Source organism: Pipra filicauda, unplaced genomic scaffold, assembly GCF_003945595.2.
Source record: "Pipra filicauda isolate LSUMZ 115617 unplaced genomic scaffold, ASM394559v2 scaffold411_size619879_pilon, whole genome shotgun sequence".
Classification (NCBI taxonomy): domain Eukaryota; kingdom Metazoa; phylum Chordata; class Aves; order Passeriformes; family Pipridae; genus Pipra; species Pipra filicauda.
In genome coordinates, this window is record NW_024104545.1 from 396,178 (window position 1) to 421,482 (window position 25,305).

The 25,305-nt window shown below is 36.8% G+C and overlaps 2 long non-coding RNA genes across 2 annotated transcripts; one reads left to right on the forward strand and one right to left on the reverse strand.

Moving 5' to 3' along the window:
• Nucleotides 1–335: 335 nt before the first annotated feature.
• LOC120324070 lies at nt 336–15,044 on the reverse strand. The gene is made up of 4 exons (XR_005565071.1): nt 14,884–15,044; nt 3,954–4,058; nt 1,242–1,326; nt 336–440 (listed from the first exon to the last, which is right to left on the reverse strand). It is a non-coding gene; the product is annotated as an uncharacterized LOC120324070 (long non-coding RNA).
• Nucleotides 15,045–15,595: 551 nt separating this feature from the next.
• On the forward strand, nt 15,596–17,552 carry LOC120324073. The gene is made up of 3 exons (XR_005565074.1): nt 15,596–16,220; nt 17,235–17,346; nt 17,464–17,552. It is a non-coding gene; the product is annotated as an uncharacterized LOC120324073 (long non-coding RNA).
• Nucleotides 17,553–25,305: the final 7,753 nt, after the last annotated feature.

Sequence of the window (25,305 nt, forward strand, 5' to 3'; positions counted from 1 at the left end):
AACTACAGTAGTAATATGCTTGAGTTGCATAAATCTGGAAGCCATGTATATTTTCATTTATACATAATCACATTTTAATGACAACCATGATAGGTGTGTATGTGAGATTGGTAAGTGTGGCATTTTGCAGTGTCATCTTCCTGAAGATGTATTTTCTTGTTAAATTATTTCATTTATATCAAGCCCTCTGAGCTTACTGTGACCTCACTTTCAGGCAGTCAGCAAAAGCAATAAACAAAGAAGCTTTGCACAGCACATTTCCCTTTTCACTTAGCTGCTTACAAAGCCATCATTCAAAGATTGTTTTGGAAACATTTGTCTGACTCGCTAAAATTGAAAGGAGGATTACTCAGGAACAGGAGGGAGGAGGAACAGCACAACATGCAGGGAAGAGATGGAGTGGCTTCTGAGACACATCAGTGCCTAGCCTATAGTGTTGTCTGCAGAGCAACAAACTGGCATTATTTAAAGAATTAAACCCAAAATTTAAGAAGACTGATGGTATGATTGGGGGTTTGATTAATATAAGTAGGTTTGCTGACAGAATTACAAACTAATCCTCTCATAGAAACTATAGCTCTGAAAGCATTTTACCAAGTAAACATCTTTATCAGTACTTTATAAATAGGGTAACTCTGCCATGAGATAATCAAATCCTTATGTTATTCAGCAGGCCAATGATAGACTTCAAAATAAAAGTTAAACTCTGTACATCCTGTATCAGTGATGAATTCATGGACTTTCTCCTTTAAAGAGATTAATGTGACAGGATTTAGAGAAGTTTAATTAACCTATCTATGGTTGGTTTGTTGTTTTGTTTGGTTGGTTTTTGTTTTGGTTTGGTTTTTTTCCTGGGGTACATATTCAAGTACGGATTTAGAAGGGAATCAGGAGTTTTCTCTCTGAAAACAGGCCAAGATTTAGGAACAAAAGACAGCTGGAAGGGGAGTGTGTGTCTGGGAAAGAATTAGAGCTCCTTGTTCTCTATGGCCATCAGCTGAACAGGCAGGTTGCCAGAACAGGAGCACTGGGTTTGTGTTTGGGGGAATGGGATCCAGGTATTCCCTCTTTGAAGTAGAGGCTGTTGAGAATTTGTGCTTTGCAAAGCTGTTGCAAGAACAGCTCCATCTTTTTCCCCCTGTGACTGAATTACACTTGCAAGCCAGATTTGAGTTTATATGCACACAGAAGCAGAACCCACTCTTATACACAGAATACCACTTAAAATACTTGTTAATTACCTTTTAAAACTCGCAGACTCTTGACCTGTATCTAATGTGACAGCAAATCCTCTTCAGTTCTTAATAATCCTTTAAACCAATTGTTCTTGTAGAAAAGAGTTTGACAATTATATCGAAGAAATGACCTTTTCTTCACCCATTTTCCAAACCCATTTGTCATTGTGAGCTCTGCAAATCAGGCTGTATCAATCACATTACACTACAATACATCATACCATGTACTAAGGCATGAATGATATAAGCTAAGATTAGATGTCATAACCACACAAATTACTAAGATACTTGAGAAGCCAAAAGACCACATTCTTATCTGATATGAAATGACTTGTTTGGGGAGGTCTGGGGGATTTTCTCTCTGGGGAGAAACTAGAAGATAGGATATGCTTTATCTGCCAACATTGCACCATTACTTTTGATTATGTGTCATTTGCTGTATCATTACGTGTACATGTGTAACATGAGCAGATTCAACATGTATTCCTCTGTGGATGTTTGACTAGCCACGGAAAATCACCTCCTGTAAGAACAGCTGGTGGAAGCTGATCTAAGGAAAACTGAAATGGTGAGGTTTGGAAAAGAAAATGTTTCAAAAGTTGTCCCAAAGCTTTCGGTTTCTATTTGTTAATCTAATGCACATGCCTGGGTCTTGTTAGATCCCTCCTAAACTTGGGCATTCACAAACCATCAATCTCCAAAATGAGCATTTGTCCTTCCATTGTATTAGTTCAACCCTGCCTAAGGACCGTTTCCTGTAGCAGTTTCTGTATTTGTCATTGTATCTTTGTGTTCAAATGAAGAAGACACAGCATAACTTCCCTAGTAACTGCAAGCCTATGCCTGTGCTATATATATAGATAAGTTAAAGGCATTCCATACAGCTTGACAATACAATCTAACAACTGCATTCAGTATTCCCATTTAACAGGGAAGTCTAAAAAGGAATGAACTGGACATAATTTCACCTCTTCTAAGGGAGGGAAATGTATGTCATTTATACTGTCATATAAATGAAAATAAAAAAATTAAGAATATAAGACTATAAAATATAGCAAAAATTAGTTAAATATTATAAGTACAAACTGTAAATAATTAAATAGGAACTATCTAAGTTTTTCTCCGTTTAAACTTTAAAACCAAGTTTATCTTCCACTGGAAAAATGTCCATTAAAATAGGCTGTAATATTATAAATACATGTATACAAAACCCAAGTCATACTCTTTGATGTCTCCCATGAGATTTCTACCTGAATAAAATCAAAGTTTAGGTGTGATGGTTTTATTTCTTTGCATAATAAAATCTCTCATGCTAATGCCTTATTACAAACCCTACAGAACTTCAGTCCAACAGATCAGGTAAGTTAACACACACCCAAACTTCTGGATTCTCATTCAAAATTATTCTCTGCATTTTTGTAATATGTTTGAAAGACAAATGGCTCCAGGTTAGTCAAAAGAGCCCAGGACATTTACAAATACTGCAAAGAAAAAATATGCCATTTCTGAAATGAAAATAAATTAGTCTTAGGTACTTAAACCCCCACACTCACACAGTCAGACCAGGTTTCTTTACCGGCTTGGTCTCAGTTTTCCCATAGCAGAGTCTGGACATCCTGGTCCTCAAAATAATTTAATCATGGGGCAATAAAAAAATAACAGCTAGAGATGGGTGCCTCAGGGGAGAGAACCCCAACAAAGGAAACCCTGGGCTTTTATGCCATCACAGTTTTGAAAATTTTACTAGCAGACTTTAAGGTTTAGAGAAGAATTCTCAGGGAAAAAAGAAAAAAAAAAAGACGCCTACATTACATTTAACAAGGAGGAAAGGAAAAGAAAACCATCTTTTGCAAAAGATGCAGTTCAATAAAAGTCAAATGTCAAATATATAAAGATTGACTGGTACCTGAAAAACAAGTGTTGTGAAGAGAAACCCATTGTGCAAAGGAGGAAATAGAAAGCACAGCTATGACACCTTGACCATGTTTCAGAATAAGTACTCATGAATATATTCACCTACCTTGTGTTACAGCTCATCCAACAGTATATTTGTGTATATGAGTAATAGACACAGACATGGATGTATTTTTTCTGTGTGCCAAAACAGCCACACAAAAAAGAAATACCTCAAATCAATCTTCGAAAATTTCACCTTCTGAAATGTTTTAAGTTGGTCACATTCACCTATTAGTTCCAGCGTTTAAATAAGGACTTATAGTAAGGATGTTCTTGTATGATATTGTAAATAATCAAAGTTTATAAATAGCTTTTGTTTCATTATTCTGTGTCTTCCAGTGACATCCCAAGGATAAGTCAAATTATGAAAGTAATTGCAGACTGTAAAAAAAGAAATAATTAGCTTTGTAATAGAAAACATTTCTGTAGCTTGGGTAGGTTGTTAGAGCCAATTTTTGCTTCATTAATCGAAGTAGTTATTCAGCATACATTAATTCAGTACCCAGAATTCAGAAGTGGCAAGCAATCAATAAAAATAAATGAATATTGATATGGCAGGACTTTCACGATATTGTATTTATAGCACCCCTGAAGCAAGTTAGATCCTACATTAAAAGATCAATAAACTAATGCAACGGCTAACGCCCTGCATCCAGAAAGTCATGGTGTCAGGGGAGGAGAGGAAGGAAGCTAAATATTTATTCCTGTGTTTCTGATGAGATTGCAGAACTTCTGTAAGATTGAAACGAGGACATTGATTACCTTTCCAGTGGAGTCCAAGGCCACTTTCCCCTGTTCAGCCAACATCTGTATATCAGCAAAGGGCCTCCTCTTCCCTCCCGTTCCTGGGCTCCTGTGAGTTGTTCTCTGAAAGAGAAGGAGAAAACATCCCATTTTTGTTCTGCAGTGACACAGTTCTTTGAATTTGATATGCTGCTGAACTCACTGCTTTGCTTTCAAAACGGGAGAAAAATTATAATAAAATCAGGTTATTTTCACTGAAGTAAAAAAAAAACCTAGTCAGTGAAAATACCAGGGTAAATGAGGTCACACAGAAACTTCAGTAGCAGCTGTCAAAAATCTTGTGGTCAAACCTTTAATCAAACGCTAGATTTTATTTACTAAATATAATATGTGGATACATATGCACATATAAAATCCTTGTATTAATGTAAAATCGTATTTGACAGTCAGAATTTAAAAGTCAAAGCGTTTGTAGTGAGCGATTTTAGACTGTATTTATTAAAGAACATATGAAAAACAGTTAATGCCTTTAAAACATATGACTTGATAATGCAACCTAAGAAAGTGTGATTTCACAAAACCCACTTAATAAAAAAAAAAAAACTTCACTTTCAAATAACTTTCTTCACATTTTTCATTAGCTTAAATTTGGCTTGAAAACTGTCAAATTTGATATTTTACTACTGTAATTTACGTATTTTACTGCTGTATGTGAAAAGAGAATGAAAACAACACAGGAAAAAAGTTAACTATTTTTCATAAGATGGATATCCTTCTCAAGCTGTTTTTCAAAATGAGTGTTTCAATAATTTCACCCTCAAAAAAACAAACATTCTCCCCAGAGTTTAAACCAGGCTCTTTAAATCAAAGTATTTTCAAACTTTTTTACCAAAAGTGTTTCAGCCTTGCCTACCCTACAGACCACCTGCCTTCACTTAAATTTTTGATTTTCTATTTTGTTGCTTTGTCTTGAAAACTTGATTCCAAGGCTGACCTGTTCAATAAGGGTGACTTATTAAGGTAACAGTCTTTAGCATCATGAACTGCCTTCCAGTCCACACTGTGAAGCTGGGTGAGAGATTTTAAAAGTGTGTCACTACTATTAAAGCACAAAAAGGTGTATCTGTGAGCTGGAGCACAGCCAAACAACTGCTGTGAGAACCACTCCAATGGACAAGAGTCCTCACTCATCCCAGATTTTCAGGCTGATATTTGTAGAGAGTAATCCCAAAGGGACAAGATATACAGAAAGGAAGGTGTATGCCTGCCTTTGACCCCGAAGCATTAAATCTGCAAACCCTTAGGGAATACACAGATTTGAAGATTTCACTGCACACTTCATTACACACTCAGCAGCTTGGATTTCCTGCACCCTTGTGCTGCTTTTTAACTGGGATAGAGTATGCATGGCCTCTTATTATTTTACAGTATAAATTAGTATTTGCAAAAACTATTTTATGGTTTTTCCTGTATATTCTCTGATTGTCAAGACAAGGCATGTGCAGACAAACCAGCCATAAGAGAAGGATGGGTGCCAGCTGCCAAAACGAAAACTCCTACTTTTTGAGAGAAGCAGTTTAGACAGCCCATGGGAGAAGAACTGTACCTTACCTACAAGGAAGGATGGGAGCAGAGCTCTGCAACGCAACAGGAAAGATCCTTTTCCAGCTCTTTAGTCTCTGAGGTGACAGCAGAAGCACAGAAATTCCACAGAAATTGGTTTTATGCTGCCAGGGTGCTACAGAGCCGTTGCCGTGGACATAAATCTATACCCCAAGGTAGAGCATGGTATAGAAAGTATTAAGCAAGATATTGCTATGTAACTAAAAATGACAATAATAAAAATATATATTGTATATGAACTTCTCAGGCAGCCTGGTTAGAAAATCTTAATCATCTCTAGCTATGTATTGATTTGCCAGTGCTACAGAGTTTAAATAGAATTTTTTAGGTAGCTATGATTTGAGATCACTTTTCATTGGTGGATTTGTTGGGTGTTTTTAAAGAATGAGAATTGAGACCACTGATCTCATCCTCTTGATTTTGAAGCATTGTAATCTGTCTTTAAAAAGGCCAGTTCTGTTTAAATGAAGGCTTTAAATTCATGTCTGGAAATAATGTAATCAAAGGAATAGGAATACAGTCTTTGCTCAAACTTCCAATATTTTGACAAGATATAGGAGCTGATTCTGTTTCTAAATGGTGGTACTGAAATTAAGATTGATGAGTAAGTATTAGAAGAAAATAACTTCAAGTTACCTGCAATAGCATTTAATTGCATCATTTAAATTCTTAAGCATTTCAATTTTATATTCATTCAGGGTTTTGCATAATTAATTTGCAGATTTCCAGAATGCATTAGGATGAAACTTTTAAATGGATGGATGGTTATTAATGGATGATATAAATATATTATTCATTATTTTTGGTTGTCATTGTAAATTGCACTGAGTACTTCTGAATGAATATTAAATTCAACATAATCCCTTGAATTCAAAAGCAAAATGCATCCTCAGTAATAATTTGTTGAAATATAGAATACTTCAGGTGTCATTTCATAATAAGTGCCCTGTAACAAAATGTTAACAATTGTTAATGTCACACTTTCCTTTTCTCAGGAAAATGGCAGGATCACCCAGGCAAAACTGAATTTCAAGTAGTCAACCTTTTCAAAGATGTCAACACTAGGCAGATCTGCTCTAGTTCAGAAATAAATCTCAAAACTCTGATTACCTAAGCAATACTAACATTTGCAGGGCAACTGAATGCTATGTTAGAGAATAATTTCATTTATACCAAAAAAGTACCAGAGAACATATATAAGAAGATGGTCACAGAGAAATTCCATTAACTAAAGAAGAAAGGGGAAAAAGGTGGAAAAAAGGTAGGCTGAGCTAAGGAAAGCTCTTTCAAGAGCTGTTTCCAGCACGTAACACAGATTCATAAACAATTCTCATCTGTTTTTAATGCTTCAATTCTTACCCTATGTTATTCAGTACTATTGTCCACAAAATAAATGAAGAAATATCCTTATTTGAAGATTGGAACAATTAAAAAAAGCAATTAAAACCTAAGTTCTCTTTAAATGTAAGAAGAACTGGAAAATGTTGAAAACCATCATATTGACAGTATTTAGTGATGAAGTGATGGGTAGCAGCAAACAACAAGACACTCAGTAAGTAGGCTCTTATCTAGGGAATGTTTCCAAAAGGGTTGATGACACCATCTGCAAGGGAGAACTACAGTAGGAATACAGTGGCAAAAGTGCCTAGAAAAATCTCAGAGATTTCTACAAAGCTGCTTTTCAGTGTAGTCCATTGCTTACAACTATTTGTAGTGGGTCTGGCTCAGGTGAAGTTAATTTTCTTCGCAGCAGCCTCTGTGGTGCTGTGTTTTGGATTTGGGACTCAAACAGTGCTAACACAGCAGTGCTCTGGCTGTTGCTGCAGTGCTTACACAGCAGCAGGTTCTCTCACCTCCTCCCTGCTCAGTGAGTAGGCTGGGGTGGCACAAGAAGCTGGGATGGCACGCAGTGGATGCAGATGGCCTGAACTGACCTAAGAGACATTCCTTACCTTATGACAGGCTCAAAAAGGAGAGCTTAGGGCACAGAGGAGGAAGTGGAGATGTTCACAGTTACAGTGTTCTGGCACCCCAAGTAATTCTTATGAGCACTGAGGCCCTGCTTTCAGTGCAGGAGCCAAGCATCCACCAGCTGATGGGAAGTATGGAATAAATCCCTTATTTTGCTCTGCTTATGCATGAAGCTTTGCCTCACTAAATTGTCTCTACCTCGACCCACGAGTTCTCACTTTTGCTCATCCAGTTCTCTCCCTATCTGGCTGAGGGGTGGGTGAGAGTGACTGGGTGGGGGCTTGGCTGCTGGCCAGGGTCAACCCACTACATTATTTCAACAGGAGATTTAAAAAAAATCTTTCATGTAATGAATGCCCAGGAACAGAAGATGCATCTCTATGGCTGTTGGCAGGAACAAATCAGAGCTGCTGTCCCAAGGATCACATTGCATAATAATAAGCATTTTGTTTGCTACCTTAATGAAGCAGATCTCTGTTTGCTATTATTGAATGAACATTTCCATTATTAGTACTACTCCCTCAGTAAATTCTAAGCTGGGGTTGAAAAGCCATGATACACACGTGTAATGAAGAAAGAGATCCTTCATAATTATTAAGTCATGGATGGACTAAATGGTCATCTCAGAAACAGCAGGAGATTTCTCTGGTTGCCCTTGTTCTGCATAGAATGGCAGAGCTTGGTGCAGACTACTATCCTAAAAAATAATCTCTGATTTCATTTTAAGGTGTTTTACATTTGGTTTTTTTTCACATTCAACTAAGCATATTGTATTTGCAACAGATGTCATAATAAAAATTAGGAGAAAGGAAGAAACAGAGCAGTATTAAATCCAAAGTGATTCCCAGAGAGCAAAAAGCCCTTCAATAAACCCTTTTCCTTTTTCTGTATTTTTGTCTTCACTTAAATAATCCAACATAACCCGAATCCATATAATCTAGTTCAGGTGGAACAAAACCTTGTAGTAATGCTCAGTAAGCATTACTACAGTTACTACAGCCTGAAGATCCAGGCCCTGCAGTTACACGGTATTTCTATGTTTGTTTAAAGGCAAATATACAGAAAGTGGAGAAAATACATCATACTTTAAAATATCTGATGTTTTCAGGCTTCCAATTAAATGACAGGAGGACAATTATCCAAGTGGAAACTATCCCTTCCAGTACAGTAATGCAGAAAAGCAAGACAAGCACAGAAATGGGGTGGCAGTGCAAGAAATATACTGCCATGACTTACTTTTCAAAAGTGCTAATGAGAAAGTAAGAGGCTGATGCTGAACCAGGCTTCATAATCAAAACTAATTTTCAAACCTCTTCTATCACACAGTCTGTAATGAATGGAGAATTATCCTTGTACTGCTAGTTTTATGCCCTCATTTTTCTCTTTTAGACTGTGGCCAAATATTTCCATGAGCTGTCACTTCCTAGCTGATTAATCAATCAGGCAGTTTTGCATCTACATAATCAAACTAAGTAGTCCTTCAGAGATTTTCTGTGTGAATGATGGCCTTGGCATTCTTGGGGCAGTGAAAGCCTTTTGCTCATGAGTGGCTTGTACTGCTTTAGCACAACTAAAACCAACATGGTATTTATTACATTTCTAGTTTTACTTCTTTACCTCCTTTTGGCACCATCTCTTACACTTTCCATGTCTATACTCCAGTCTTTTAACTGCATTTATGAGAAGAATTGAAGAAACAACCGGTCTCCCAAGCTTTACAGCTTCTCCTCTATAGGAATAACCAGGATAACCACTGGGCAGTAAAAAAAATTCAGAAGCAGAACTGAAATGTCATTTATCTTACTCGAGTTCTTGTTAGGTTGCACACACTGAACATGTGATAGAGCAGAGCATTTTTCACTGAAGAAACCAATTCAAATGTATTCAGTAAAAAAATGTTATATGATTGACTATTAAGCAAATCCCAAAGTGAACTAGGTGATTAATTTTTTGCCTTTTTTAACCCTTACAACTGTGAGCCCATTATGTTGACCAGTTTAATCTAAATTTCTTTCTTCTTTCACTTTTAGTAGGTCTGCTTTTTGAAGGCAAATATAAAATATAAATATCAATTTTCTTGTACTTTTAGGCTTCGTTGATGAGCTGTGTACTGGTCTAACAGTGCCAAACTCATTCTTGAAGCACTTGCTGCTGGCTTCCAGCATCTTGGCTAGCCATGCAGTGATAATTTCTAATTCCAGCTCCTGAGGATTGATGACATTGCATTGATACAAAGCTAGAACACCCCAAATCCTATTCCATCTTGTCCAAACATGATTTTCTGATCCTTTAACTCAAGTTATGAGGTACATACTGAGTTGCCAAGCATGGAATTCTGGCCTACATGAGTGAGGAGGAGATGATCTTAGTCATCATCGCTCTCCTGGTCTCTGGTGGGATGAACACTGCCTATGTCAGACCGATGAACTGCATTAATCAGACTGATAAAATAACTTAAAACATATTTTGAGCTCACATCTATGAATTACTACTATAGCTGAATGCAATTAAATTTTACACATCACACATTCTTTAGCTATCTAAGAGTTACCTCCTCCTGGCCTCAGTCTGCGATATATGGCTGAAAAAAAAGTTCCTACAGGTGGATTGGCCCTTAATTTTGAAGATATTTATTGAAGATAGTTATTGCTGCTCCTGTAAACGTGCAGTGCATTACAGCAGGTAATGAAGAGAAACATCTGTCTATGGTAGTAATCTCCAGTGAAAGCAATCTCACATAAAAGTTCATACTATCCCACTGGATGCTTTAATGAAAAAAAAATAAAGCAGCTGGAATGTAATCCCTAAATATTTCTTGATTCTCCAAAATAAAGAATATCACAGAAGTGGAATGTACTCTAGAGAAGCAGATCACTCCTCTCAGTAAGACATTCTGATAAAGGACAATTGTGCAGTTTCCATAGGAGTTGGCAGAAGTTTAACTTCCACTTGAATGTTTATGAACTATCAGCCAGAAGTCACATCTTAAAAATCTATTGTTCAATGTGTAGCTGCTGATACCAAGTCAGGTGCTGACAAGGAACTGATTTAAATAACTCAGCCTGACTCTAAATATATATCCAACAGAACCTATGTTTTAAAAGTACATAAATTATAAAAAAAACTATATTTATGTGAACAGTATAAAATATCACTTATAAAAGGTATATATTATGGGGAAAAAATCATTTTTATAGTTGATACAGACAAACTATTCAATGCTGTCAGTAAAGTGATGAATTTACTGATATCCTGAAACTGTGAAACCTCTCAAGTACAATGATAATTATTGGCTGACAGAGCTCTCTTAAAAGCCAAAATATGTTCAGAAGGTACTACAATAAATGTAGAGACTTACCTATCACTTACCTCATGAAAAAAAAGGAAAACCAAAATATTGACTGAGATTATCTGTTTCAGTGTACTCACTCTATTTTTTCTTAAAATCACAACTAAGGTTTTGTACATTGGATTTTGCTCTGAACTGTTTTAAGCCAGTTGATTACCTACAGAACTGGACCTTTTAGATTAAAATAAGAATGAAAGCTGAATGATGCAGCTTCAGTCATGGTCATGCTGCCCCTATTTTAAGTTTTCCTTCTGTCGTGGCCATGTAGTTTCCCCCCCCTTTTTTTTCTTTTCCCTTTAAGTGCCATTGCATCCATCATTCCTGCCTGATCTTCTAGGAACCTTTCAAGTATGGAACTGGAGCCAGAGAGCTGCTAAGGAGCTGAAGCCAATCTAGCTACAGTGAAGAGACAACTGTCTGGCTGCAGATGGACAGAACTGGCTGAGTTCCACCATCTCCACACACAGAATGCTGAAGGGTGAACAGGGAGCTGATTTTAGCAGCGATATTTCTCTGGAAAATAAAGTGGGACTGAAAACTGGATACTGGGAAAGGCAAAATTATGTACACGAAGTTTTGAAAATGCTGATAGCAGTTTTAGCTGTAGATCACTGCAACAAGTAGAGTTCTAGAAAAGAAGAGTTACCACAAGAGCCCAAAATCAAAAGAGTTCCATGTCTTCAGTGCCAAGGATCTCAGCAGCTCTGGAGATAAAAGAACTCTGTAATGCTAATTCTGCCCAGTGAAATTCCCTGTTCTCAGTTTAGTTGCAAAGTGATGAGACAAGAACAGTTTGGGCCAAGAACTGCAGTGCACAGGCAAAACCAAGTGAATGTAGAGTAAATTCCAACAGTGCTGTAATTTACATTTTGTTGTGTCTCAGTGTGTTTTGAATGATCTATACAAAACCAAAACATGCACTCCAAATTAAAACCCAAACAAGCTGGAAACGGTACTGAGCAGACAAGGGACAGGTCAGTGGGTCACTACTAAGGAGAAACATGAGACAAACAAAGACAAACCTCCCCTGAGCAGAAATGACCAATGGGAATTCCGAATTGAGCCTGTAATGGTTTATGTGTCGAGCAAACGTGTTCAGCACACTTACATTGCAGTACTACTGTTAATCTGCATAGGTAGCAGTGTAACAATAAAACAGTTGCAAGGTAAGCCGTCACAGAAAACTTACCTCACTAGTACTTCCCAAAAAGCCTTTCCTGACTATGACTAAGAACATGGAATTCATGGACAGGATTTTGAAAGAATATTACAAAGCAATAAGGTAAGCAGAGGTAGACCGACTTCACAATGCATTAATTTTGATCAAGTTTTTCTTTTCTTCTGTTTTATTGTGTTCTCGTGAATAAAAAGCAGAATATTAAAGCCAGTTCTCAGTATAGGGCTGTTCTAATGGTTATTAAGAACTTGAGACAATCTTTGGGATTCAAACATAGCAGCTCTATACCTAATATTCAAATGATGAATTCTATTAATTCCCCTCTTTTTTTTTTGTTTAAAAAAATAAATAAAAAATGAGTTATTGCTACAGCTACAATCAACTTATGATACCTGAAATAGACATTTGTTTAACTTGTGTTCACATTCAATAAGATGCTCATGGTATTCTGTATTACAAATGTCATGACATTTTTCTCCTTTAACTAGATGAAAATCATACTCTTGGTCAGGTAACTTCTTCTCTGGGAACTGTTCAAATCTAGCAAGAACCTTTGAAAACATGCTGAAGTTATTTAGAATGTTAGGTTAGCAACATGGAAGCCAAAAAAAAAAAACCACATAGACCACAGTAAACTTCTTTAAGAGTGAAGAATCACCACAGAGTTTTTAAAATAGGCTTGCTGCTTTAAAGTAGCAGCCTTGCCATCTGTTCTATAGTAATTAGGAATGCAAAGAGAACACATTTCACAGTTACATCAGCACATAGTAAGATTAAACTGTTTAAATGACTAGGTAAAAGCTTCCCATGCTCGTACAATGAGATTTCCAACTGTGCTTCCCCTGTTCATGACATAAATAAGGAAAAATGACACCCTAGATAACATGAAAGTTTTAGAATTACTAAATACTTCCCTGTATTTGCTGTTATATACAATGATCTGTCAGCTTAAGTCTGCAGTTTGTTCCTTTGAATCTGGACCAAAAACTCCGTGTGAGAGTGAAGAGAGGGTATAAAGAAGAACAGCTTAAATTTATTTAGAATTAGAGCAACATCTTAAGGCAGAAGATCTAATCAATATATCATAACTACATTAGCTGCTGGAAAGGAGTATGAACTACATTTACTGAGATAATATTTTTATTAATATCTGGGAAATCTAACAGGTGCTGACGATTGCTTAAGTCAGAATATGACATCAAGCTAGTGATAATCACAAATGGAACTATTCCTTCAAAAAGTAAAACTGAATGTGCCTGAATCCACAAAAATCACAAATGCAGAATTTAATAGGTGAAATACAGAGAGATTTAAGAAGTAATCAAAAGTAAGAACAGTATTTAAATACATGAAAAACAGTGAGATTGAAATAAAAAGGATGTATTTGCCACACTGTGAGAGGAAAGTGGGACAAGAATTCCTTTTCTTTTATTAAAGAGGAGATATTGTGAGACTCTGCAACAAAGCAACACTGCCATTAGGCTTCCACAGACTGTTCTTGGTTCAGACTGAAAATGAGAACAACTATGGTTTGAGTAAGAAGATTTGTAAGCCATATAAAAGAAAGTTTACAGAATCCTCCAGACTTTGACTACACAGCAGTCATTAAACATGCAGGAGTTGGGTAAGAGATGAGATATTTAAAAATGTATTGCTTAAATTACTTAGAAAAGCAAACACTGCATAAACTAGTAATCAGTGTTGGAGAGGCTGTGTCAGATTTGAAGTGAGTTGTCAGTTTTTACCGTTCCCTGTTTCTTCAGATTTTTAAAATAGCATTTCATATTTCATAAACATTACTTGCTTTATAAAAAAATCCTCAGAACATACAGCCACACGCATAACATAAATCAATAATTTCTTTTATAAATTTCATACCAATGCTGCCACAATAGTTCTCTGTTCTGTTTCAACAATCACCTATAATAAGTAAAAAAAAAAGAAATGCAATCACAATTTCTCTATTGGACTTTGCAGAGCCTAAGTTTTGTTGTTGATCTGTGTAAATATCCCCCAAACTTACTCGGAGAGAGAACCTAGTCATGGAGGCCTAATGAACAACTGGTCATCAACACTGAACCATTGTTAGTTACTCACCTGCTCTGTGTTCAGCTTGCTATAGTTGTGATTTAGCTTAAACATCTTTCAGATGGGAGTGGTGTTTGGGTGAGCAGGCCCAGTGGGGCTGCTCAGCCCTCCTAACTCAGCCTTTCACCAGCAACCTGGTTTTAAACCACTTCTCATGCTGATACCCACCTTCTAACAAGAACTGAGGAACACCAGAAGAGAGTCTCCTTAAATAATGTGCAAGCAGTGCACACTTGGTGTCTCTCTTAAACAGGACTTCCTGGGGGTGTTTTATTCACTCAGGTGTGGGGCACTGAGGGAGGCACTTCATGGGAGGGGGGGGACGGTCTGGGGTCCCTCAGGGCTGCCCACAAGGCTCTGAGGGGGCTTTTAGAACCAAATTAAAAAGAAACCCCAAATAAAAAAAACCCTGCCAAACAGGGCACAACAACAACAACAAAAAGAACGTGAGCAACGAAAATGAACTTGCCAAACACAGCTGAGCGAGCAATCACCTGGAAGCTTTACCAGTATCTCCTCACCTGGGTGCTGTTCCTGAGGCAGGTCTGAGGGCAGAAATGTTGCCCACTGCCTCCCCACAGTATTCTGCCCTTTTAAAGCCTTTTAGAGCCTTCTATTCCCCTCACCTCTTTTTACCCTTTTAGAGTCTTCTTTCATGCCCTTTTGGAACTTTCTTTGCCCCTCACGGCTTCCTACTCTTAGAGGCTTTTTTTACGCCCCGCTCCCTCACACTTTCCTACCTTTTCTGTGCCTTCTTTGCCGCTCACGCTTTCCTTCCCTTTTTGCCCACCGCTCCCTCACAGCTTCCTTCCCCGTTGGAGTCACCTTTGCCCCTCGCCGCTTCCTCCCCTTTTAAGGGCTTCTTTGCTCCCGCCCCTCACAGTTTCCTGCCCCCTTTGGAGGCTTCATTACCCCGCTCCCTCAGAGCTGCCCTCGGCTGTGAGGGGACGGCGGGGCTCCCGTTCCTCGGGGTTGCTTGGCGTTCTCCCGGCAGGTTAGTGGGTCTATGCCGGCTGGTAGCGCTGTGTGGTTGGGAAGGGTTTCCTCCCACCTCTGCCTCAGGGAAGAAGAACTTTGTTTTTCAGGGGGGAAGCCCTCTGAGGGGCTGGTTGCGGCCGGTCCGTGCCGCTTCCCCTACAGGCTGCTTCGCTTTCGGCTGTGGCACAGACTGAGGTGCAAGGTCACTCCTTTCCCTTTGCTTGTGGTTTTATATCATCTGAATTTATATCTGAATTTATATCTGAATTTATATCTGAATTTATATCTGAATTTATATCTGAATTTATATCTGAATTTATATCTATCTGAATTGTCAGCCCCCGGGGATGGTGAAAAGATGCTGCTGAGCACTTACGGGCAAGTGAGGGTTAACCCTATTCATTGCCCTCAAGTGTGAGGCGTAATTATTTCCCTTATCTTATATATCCCCCTACTCTACTTAATAAACCGACCAGCAGGGTGCTAATAAAAGAAACAGCTATTACTAAAGCATGTTTTTCTTTTAGAAGAAAACAAGTTCATGGTTTTGGTTTTATCAGAACCCAACACCCCCTTAAGGGAGTGGGGTGGGTCTAAAGTGGCTATTAAAATTATTGCTTGAAATGAAATTTGATTTAAAAAGCAGCAGCCCCATTGCTTTACAAAGGCATTTCAGTAAAATAGTGCTGTTTCAGGTCATTATTTGAGCTTTGTGTGCTGCTTTATTAAAGATAACTATTTAAAATATTACAGATATGAAATGGAAAACTGTCTAACCTTTTATTATTTGATATTTGAACAACAAATACAGGCCCCTACAAGGTAAAAGATTTGCTTGCCCCATTGCTAAATGCTTATTATTTCTGTAGCACACTAGTACAATGTTATTTTTATAACTTTTTCTTTTTTTTAACTCCACTCTGTGCTACCTGGAAACTTGAGGAACAGTCATGGTTTTCTCCCTGTCTTCAAGGCCATCCAGCAACCAGTTCCTTGGTGATGTATGATGTTCAGTGTTACTAGGCACCAATTTAGAAAATTCTGGCTTTTAATGCCTGGTTTTAAGATTGACTTGTGCGGAAATTTGTGAAGGAGCAAGGTAAATACGTACAGCAATTGTGGTTTTTTTTGTCTAGTTGTCATCTGTGTTCTCAGAAAGACTGTCTTTGCTAACCATTAACATAGAAAGATGAAGAACTTGGAGGTGTGGCTTAATGCATTTTAATGTGTCTTCCCCCATTAATAAATGAATGAACTAACAAATAAATTAATAAACTGTTGAAACAGTTTTTTTGGGATGAAACTGCCTAAATCTTTGTCCTGAGTTCCTGGCATTCACACAGCTCTTACTTCCTCTGACTTGTCTCCTGTGTGTGTTGATAGAGTCATGTTCACACATACATCCTGAATTACAGGTGGGAACCAGTTTTTCAGGTTTTTCTCCTCAGTTTCAGTCAAGTATGCAAGACTGTCCTCCTGAAGTGCTACAAAATGAAAGCTCTTTGAAATTTCTGTAAGAATATGATAAAATTGAATTTTTTTGGACAGCACTATTCCTTCTGATGATTAGAATTAGGCAGAGGAAAGCATGGTGTACTTGTTGTGTTTGGGGTTTTTGCCTGTTTGTTTTGAAGTGGGCCCAGAAGTGTGAATTGATGCTCATTCACATAACTAATAATTAATAAAATAGTATTAATAGTATTAATGACTTCTAACACCATATGTGCATCTGTGAATGGTTCTTATGACGCCAACTAGCAAAACCTCAATGTTAATACTCACATTACATTGGTTTTATAGGATTATGTTTCCTTATGAACATAGGGAAGCTGCCAATATTTGACAATATTTGTGGTTTGTTATGATTAGATCAAGGTTTTAGCACAAAACCCAGTAAATGTTGCCAAGATATTTGGCTCGTATGATAGACTAGTATCGTTCAGCTTTTCCATATGCCTTTGTCTGTTGCAGCTTTTTTAACAAATGGGTTTAATTAGTGATAATAAAAGTGAGGCAAATTAGAATGCTCAGTTATTTGCTGGAAATATTCATTTTGTTTAAGTGGAAGTATGAATTTGTGTGAAAAGCAGTCACACATACCTTTTCATTTCAGAGTGTTGTCAAACAGCTCAGTTGGCTTTTGAGGAGAATGTTGCTCTCTGCGTATTCAAGCCACCTTTTCCAAACTTTGCTGGCCTGCAGTTTTCAGAAAAGCACCCGAAATAGTAAGTTTGTCTCACAAAATTCAGAACAGCTGAGGCTTGACCCCTGTGCTTTGGTAAGAGTGTGTCCCGTGTTTGCTTCCTTGCTTTATTCATGTTGTGATTTTGTGTGTATAACAGCAATAAATTCACAGTGCTACTGTAAAACTTCTCCAGTGGATACCAACTTCACCATTTTCAGGTAAATTCTTGAAAGGAGAGAATTGTTGTGGGTTTTTTTTTTTTTGATTGCTCGGTTCTATAGGTAATAAAAGGTAATAAAAGAACACCTTGCTGTTGTTGGATACTGTTATTGCCATTACTGTTACTGTGTTACTTGTGTGTCAAGGAGCATTTCTGTCACCCATAGGTAAATGTAACTTGTATATAGGTGTAAATCTAGAGATATGGGTGGACAATCAAGATACTTTAAATTTTATGCGCTTACAGTTTGTAAACACTTAAATAGTTCCTATAACCATGTTTTTACTTGCCTATGAGCTACTTGGAACTTGCTGGAAATGGCAGAGTATAAGTATGGGTAAGGGCAGGAATCACAGCAAGGCCACCACGTTAAAGACTTGTCTGCAGCTCATTCAGCAGTTACTTGATTGTTTATTTTCTGCATAAATGTGCCAGATTTTGGTGCCCAAACTGGGCATTTAACTACAGGGCATGGGTATGAAACTTTATGGGGAATGGTAGATTTCCCTGTACTGGTTGTGTGATTGAATGCAGCCAACATATTGTGCTTGGTAAGATTTGCCTCATGATTGTGCACCTCAGAAAGAAAATATGCCTTTGTAAGACTTGTAAGTCTTTCTAAATCCTAATCTTATTAATGAATAGTGGATATTTTAGTTACCCATTTATGTCTCTCCCTAAATCATTTAAAAACTGTTCAGGTGCATTTAAGCAAATCCAGACCTCTCTAGTTGATCTAGTAGAGAAATGGAGACCAATAAGTCAGTAATGGAAATTAAGTCATTTTCTAAGTTTAATATGTTTCAGCAGAACTACATTACATCATCCTGATTTGTGATGACTGGTTTTTAAGTCTGAAGTAGATCAGGAAGAGGATATAATCTTTCATGCTTACAATTCTGTTCTGTATTGATATTCTTTGAAGCTAAATATTCATTAGAGCTCCAAATTGAAAAGAATGCAGATTTTGTCTGTTTAGCAATTTTTCAGACAGAAGAGAAGACAGAAGAAGTTGAACATTAAGGTAGTGTTTATTTCATACTTTTCAACCAGTAGATAAGCTTTTTCACATTGATATTTGAAAGAAACTTGCTTTGGTGGATATGATCTATATTGAGCAAATACAAAAGAAAATAATCTCTTTGCCAAGAAAATAAATTACATGACAGAAACTGAATCAGCTCATTGTAATTTTCTTCTCCTAGCTGATGGATGCCTGACAGGACCTATATTCTCTCCTGCCCACGACTGAAAAGCAAAAAAAAAATAAATAAAACACAATTTCTTTTCTTTCACAGCAAATATTTATTAAGATTATTCTTGTTATTTTATTACCTTATCTGAGCTGTGCTGTTTTTATTACCTTTTCCCTACTGCAGCCATCTTTCTGCAGTCCAGCTTAGCTGCTTTGGCTGAGCGAGGCAGGGAGGAAAAGGAAGCAGGGACTCTTAATACTTCCCTCATGCAACTCCAGTGGGGAATGTCTTTGCTATCCAACTTAGGTCACTGTGTTGGACAGAGAAAATGGGTACAGATCCTGTAGCTGTGTGCACACAGAAGTGTTCATGCCTGAGTAACTCTTATCCCCACAAATTCAAAGTAAAAGCTGGTCTGTGTAGATGCCAGAGATGGGTAGAGTTGTGTGAACAGAGACCATGTCTGGGGAAAAACGAGAGAAGAAAGAAAGGAACTGTGAGATAAAAGCTAGATTTAATTTCCTGACATGCTTTCTTCTGAATATACATCACTTCAGTTTTCTTCCTCTTGAGAATGTAAAGGTAGAATGCCTCTGTGTTTGTTTCCACCAGATATTAAAAACACTGGCTTTGATTGATGGAAATTCCCTTTTTTATTACTTATTTTTTCCAGTAACCCTACCTACAAGGATTAAGCAGCAGTAATACTGAGTGGTGTCCTTGCCTTGAGGCTGCTTCCACTCCTCCACACAGAAATTATGTTCTGCCTTTCCTCTTAGTACACGTTTCTGTTCTAGTGTTTCATGAGTGGAAGAACACAGGGAGAAAGGTTTTTAAGGTCAAATGATAGAAAAATCGCATTCACGGTTCACCAATAGCATGCATACAATCTTGGGATCTGTAAACTTAACTATGCTGAGTTTTCATTTCTTAAAAAATTTTATAACTCAAACCTTTGTTCCTTAAGAGACTTAGACTTCATTTCTTGTTGAAGAATGAAGATAATGTTCACAGACTTTGCTCAGATTCAAAGTGTGCTCTCCTCACAGATGGCAAAAGGTCTAAATTCATATAAATGTGATGGTCTGTATCATCTTTTATATTTACCCAGGAATATGAAAGAGTTGCATAAAATAAAAACAATAAAAAATATTAATTGGTTCATATCTTCTTGTCTATACTGTGGGGCTAGGCTGGTCAGTCACACTGTAATTATCTCATGCATAAAAATCTTGCTTTCAGATAATTACACAGTTTTTCAACCCTAGTATAATGCATAAGACTATCACGATTAAATTATAGGACTAGATTAAATGTGAAATGCAAACTTTTAAAGGAATTGGCTGGCTCTATACAGGGGCATTCTTTTATTAATCTGAAAGCATAATAAACCTTTAACTTCCACAGTACAAGTGCATCTGCATAATTGCTTACTGCTGTTGGGTATTTTTCTTCCACAAAGCTAATAATTTTAGAATGCCTAAATAGTAAAGCTTTTTTTGTGGTTTAAAAGAAGGTTGGGATAAAACTTGGCATGGTCTTAGTCCTATTTTGAACTTGGGGTCTAAAATGTATAGTTTCTTTTAGGAATAATAGGCAAATTAGGAATATACTTCAAGGACTGTATTGCTCATGAATTCTTTGCTTCGATCTGACTGGCACTAGTTTTCCCTTTAAAAATGACATTTTTTTTGTTTTCAGTTTTGTACTATTTGTCCTCTTTTAATATGGCCACTCATTATTGAACCTAGAATATATCTGTACATTGGGCTCAGATGTGCTAGAGTTTAACGGGACAAATATGTATGATTTCTCCTCTAATTAATTTGGCTGTTATTTTTAATGGGAATATTTAAGAACTAATTATAAGTGTAATTTGTAGAAGGTTTTTTTTGTTTTGGAATTTCCCATTAAGAATGAATAATACATTGAATAATGGAGGTACAACAAACAGTTCTAGCTTGGACCTAGTAATTTTTGCTTCACTTCTGTTTGCCTGCTGTAGTTCCATGTTATTTAGTAGAGACAGTTATTGTAGTGCTCAGTGTATTATATGCTTTGAATGACAAGAGCTATAATATATAATTTAGTAGTTGACTTAGAAGTAGGTTTTTTTATTGCATATTTGCCATAGGGGACAGCAAATCTACTGTAGGAATAAGGAAAACAGTGGTTGATGTAACAACAGATTATACGGTTCTTCCCATTTACAGCAGCCAAAGAATGTAATTTTGTTAAAATGACTCAGATTTTGAATTAAGGAGAAGTAAGTCTTCTGTTTGATAACTAAGTGCACTGCAATGAGGACTGTAACATGGGAAAGAGAAGGGCAACCAGCAGTAGATGAAGTTGTGTGTCATGAAGCCACTAGGTTAGGCATAGCTTCAGTGAATTTATTGGGTTTGGTAGAACAATGTGGAATAAACAGGCACTTGCTTAATAAAAATCCTGTGTACACATTGCAGAAAAGAGCCATTATTAATCTGTGTAATGAAACAAGTCAAATTCTGTTGTTCAACTTTTTATTCCTGCTGAAATTGAACATTCATCTCCAACTGTTTCTAGCTGTTCCTCACATCTGAGGTGGTAAAGTGCCAGTAAAAATTGAGTGATCTGCAAGGGAAAAGAGTCATTACAATATGGTACCTTCTCCGTTTCCCTGGTTTTGCAGGGGTGTTTGTGCCATTATTTTCCCTCCAAGTGTTCATCCCAGTCATAGATGTCTCAAGCTATTGAGTTTGTTTTTTGATGAGTCAGCCAAACCTTTCATGGCAAGGTTGTAGTAAGGAGATACATTTACTGAGGACTCTGTAACTTTGTTGAAGTACCACAGAAGACTTAATTTTTACCCAATAAATGGATGTATTTCTATTTACTGTCTGATCCAAAGAACATCACTTCTAACTAAACATAAAATTACCTCTTTGCCACATCTCTCCTTTCATTAAACGTAGGATTGAGGATTTAAGTGAGCTCAAGTAATGTGCAAGACCAATTTTTGTCCCATGAATTAAGGACAGCTTCACTTTCAAAACATGTAGTTTGATTAACAATAGATTTAGGCCCAGTCATGGTGAAAAAGCTTTGAATTGGAAGCACTGGATATTGTTAAAATTATTGGATATTATTAAAATATCCAATATTGGAGTATTCTAATATTTCCAATTCCAATACTTCCAAAATACTGGAAGTCGTTAAAATTAACGAACACCTTTCTTTTGACTTTATAGTGTTTTGGGTCAGGTTATCCATTTCTGTACACATTCTAGAATGTCAATGTCAGAAATTAACTCAGTGCCATGTTTGTCATGTTTGTTGTCATGTTTGTCCCTTGAATCTCCCAGTATGTTTGAAAACAAACTCCTGTTTTGTTTTGTCTGTTCAGAAATGACTTCACACTGTTTTAATTAAGAGCAATAGAAATATGATTTTCCTTAATGGTCTTCTGGAACAATTGTTAGAACTGCAGCTGGTGGTACCATAAATTGAATGTGATAAAAGAAACAAGGAGGGAAATGGGCACCTTGTCTATTTTTTATATGCATGTCTGATGTTACTTAGTTTGTCTTGTGGCTTGTACACATACAATCAAATATAATACACATTTCAGTTGTATATTATGAACTAGAGGTGATAACTGTCTGTTGTAGGAAACAATGGGCCTTAATACAACATCAGTCCTTACATATAGATGTGACTTTTTCCAAGATCATCCTTTTCTCTTGATTTTTTTTCAAACCAGGTAAGAGAAGATATGCTATACTTATGTATGTGTCTAGAACCACTAATGAGGTGGAAGTTCTGAGCTTTTTTCCTGTGTATTTAAGTGATGGAAACAATTTCTTGTCAGTCATAATGACACAGAATTCTAAAGTTCTTAGTTTATTTTGGTTTGGATTTCCTAGTTTGCAATCTATCTAGCTCAATGTCCACTGTCAAATACATGCATTTATAACATTAATCATAAGAGAAAACCAGACCTATAAGTAAAGAGGGGACCATGGCACATGCTATCATATAACCAAATGCATTCAAAGGAGGCTATCAAAAATGCAATTAAAATGGGCTGCAAAAATAGGCAAGGCATTGAAGCACTTTGTAAAATTAGAAAGTAGGGTATGTTTAGGGATGTAAATACATCAAATTGAACTGCAGTCTGGTATTACCCACTACCAAAGAGTAGACTGGGAAGAGTCATTTCAGAGTTTCAGTAAACAGAGTAATACAAACAACATAATTTAAGTTGGAAAGATAAGGGAGGGAAATAGGCAGCAGTGATCACTGTTTGATTTAGGATTATAGCACATACTAAAACTACAGGGGTGCAAAGACAAAATAATGTCAAAAATTCCAAGTTTGGTAAAACCAGAGAATAGTGTGCAATGCCATAACTTGGATGGGAAATGCTTGAGAGATCCGAGGTTTGGCACTATTTAAAGCAAGAATTTAAATGCAAATTAAGAGACCTTGTAATCAACGTATGGGTAAAAATAATCCTAGTGACTGATGGTGTGATGAGAAAGATGGTGACCACAACTTCTGTTACAGCAACTGTTAAAGTCTGTTATTGTTTCCAAGCGCACAGACCTTCAGAAAAAGGAACACATATGAGTACAATTAGGCTGAAGATGGAGGCTGCATGTTCTTGAGGCTCTCATGAAAATCATACCTGAGAGTAAATTTTTTCCTGATTTGCAAACTGTCTCAACTGTAGCTAGCTGATCCCATTCCTGAACAAAACAGCCTTTTCCCAATATAAATATTCCATTGCTTTTTAGGTGTTCTTCATGTTGCTGTGTCTCTGAAAGAAGCTGACAGTTCCCAGATGTCACAGATCAGGTAAACGAGCTCCTGTGTGATCTTCCAGTCCCTTTTGATACAGAGCTCTTGTAGGAAGAAGGTGACATGTTTAAACAATACTGCTGCATTCTGGTGGTCTTTGGCTTTCAGGATCTACTTCAGCAACTTGAAGTAGTTTAATGCTGCCCACCTAGACCTGAGCCTAAATCAAAGATGTGTGCCTAAATATTGGCAGCAGTAATGATGAGATAGTTCTTGATACTGTAAAATACTGGGACTGGGTGTAGTACCCTTTGAGTGCAGTCTGTGCTAGAATAATTTAAAATAAACTATTCTTTATATCACAAAATAAATTTGTACAAACATTTTAATGCTTACTGGTATTTTCATAAGTTACTGCTTCTGATGATGAATTTTCAGTCAAGATGAACATCTGAATCTTAGAAGACATGATGAAATCCAATCAGGATCTTCATGGGTTTTCTGAGTAAGTATTTTATAGGTAAAAATATAAAGTCTGTAGTAAAATTAGTGTGTCCTGCAGCAATCTCCACTACAATTAGATGTCATTAATAATGCAGTGCTGAAAAAGTTTGCATAAGAAATCCAGAGCATTAATATTTTATTGTTGCTAATATGCTTTGATTTCGGTTCACATTTTTTGGCTTGAGCAAGGGAAAAGTGATTTTGAACACTGTTTTTCCATATGAGTAGAGAAATATTAATCATTTTCTCAGGAAACTCTCATGGGAAGTTGCAAAGCTTATTTTCAAGCTTCTTTCTCATTCACATTTTTTCTGATTAACATTATATGAGCCTTTTCCTTTAAAATTCAATGTGTGAAATCTTGCCCTGCCAAAGCCCGAGGCACAAGTTCCCTGGTTATTTTTGGAATGAAATTCTGACCCTACTAATAAGCAAAGCTTTGACAAATGCCAAGGAAGTGAATGAGATCAGAACACAAAAGCTCCTTCCACATAACTATTTTCTAACAGCTAATCATTGGAGTCCTTTTCACTACCTGGAGGCCACGCAGAGAAAGAAAATGTTCACATTTTAACTTTATCAAGAGTTGTCACATGGAGTTTGGTGATGACTCAGAGTGATTGTTACAATCTGACACAGTAAAGGCAATTATCTGTCAAATCAAAATGAAAGGGGAGGGGAGGATTTTATTTTTCTTGCATTTCAGAGTTGAGGTAAGGCAAAAATATTTGTGTGCTCTGCTGCTGGATGTACGTAAGCAGGAACCTGCCTATGAAGGGCTCCATCAGAAACCAGAGTCTTTGTGAAACTGCAGAAACTGAGCTCCCAAAAAACTTTCCTTACAAACGGACAGAAAGCTTGTTTGAAGTCATTAGGTATGAGTTAGTGGCAGAAATTGTCTGATAATTTTGTTTTGTGTGATTAATTTAGTCCTCACAGGTATTTAAAGGGTTTCATTGCTCGCTCTGAATTTCGCATCGATTTAGATGACTTTGAAGTAGTATTAGCTCTATAATTACTTATTCTGATCACCAATAAAGGAATTACTTACTTATTGTCATTTTAATGAACTTATGATTTCATTGCTATTCAACTGGAAAAACGATAAGGCATTGTTTATGGAATTCTACTGTACCCATAAAAAAGAATACTTCTTTGAAAGATAGAAATCCTATTGCTCTGTGTACCCATTGAAACAAGAATACCTTCTCACTGCAGTGGTAACTACAACATATAGTTATTAAGTCTCAACAGAATCCTCTTATCTCCTTTTTTAATTTTTAAGCTGACACTGTAG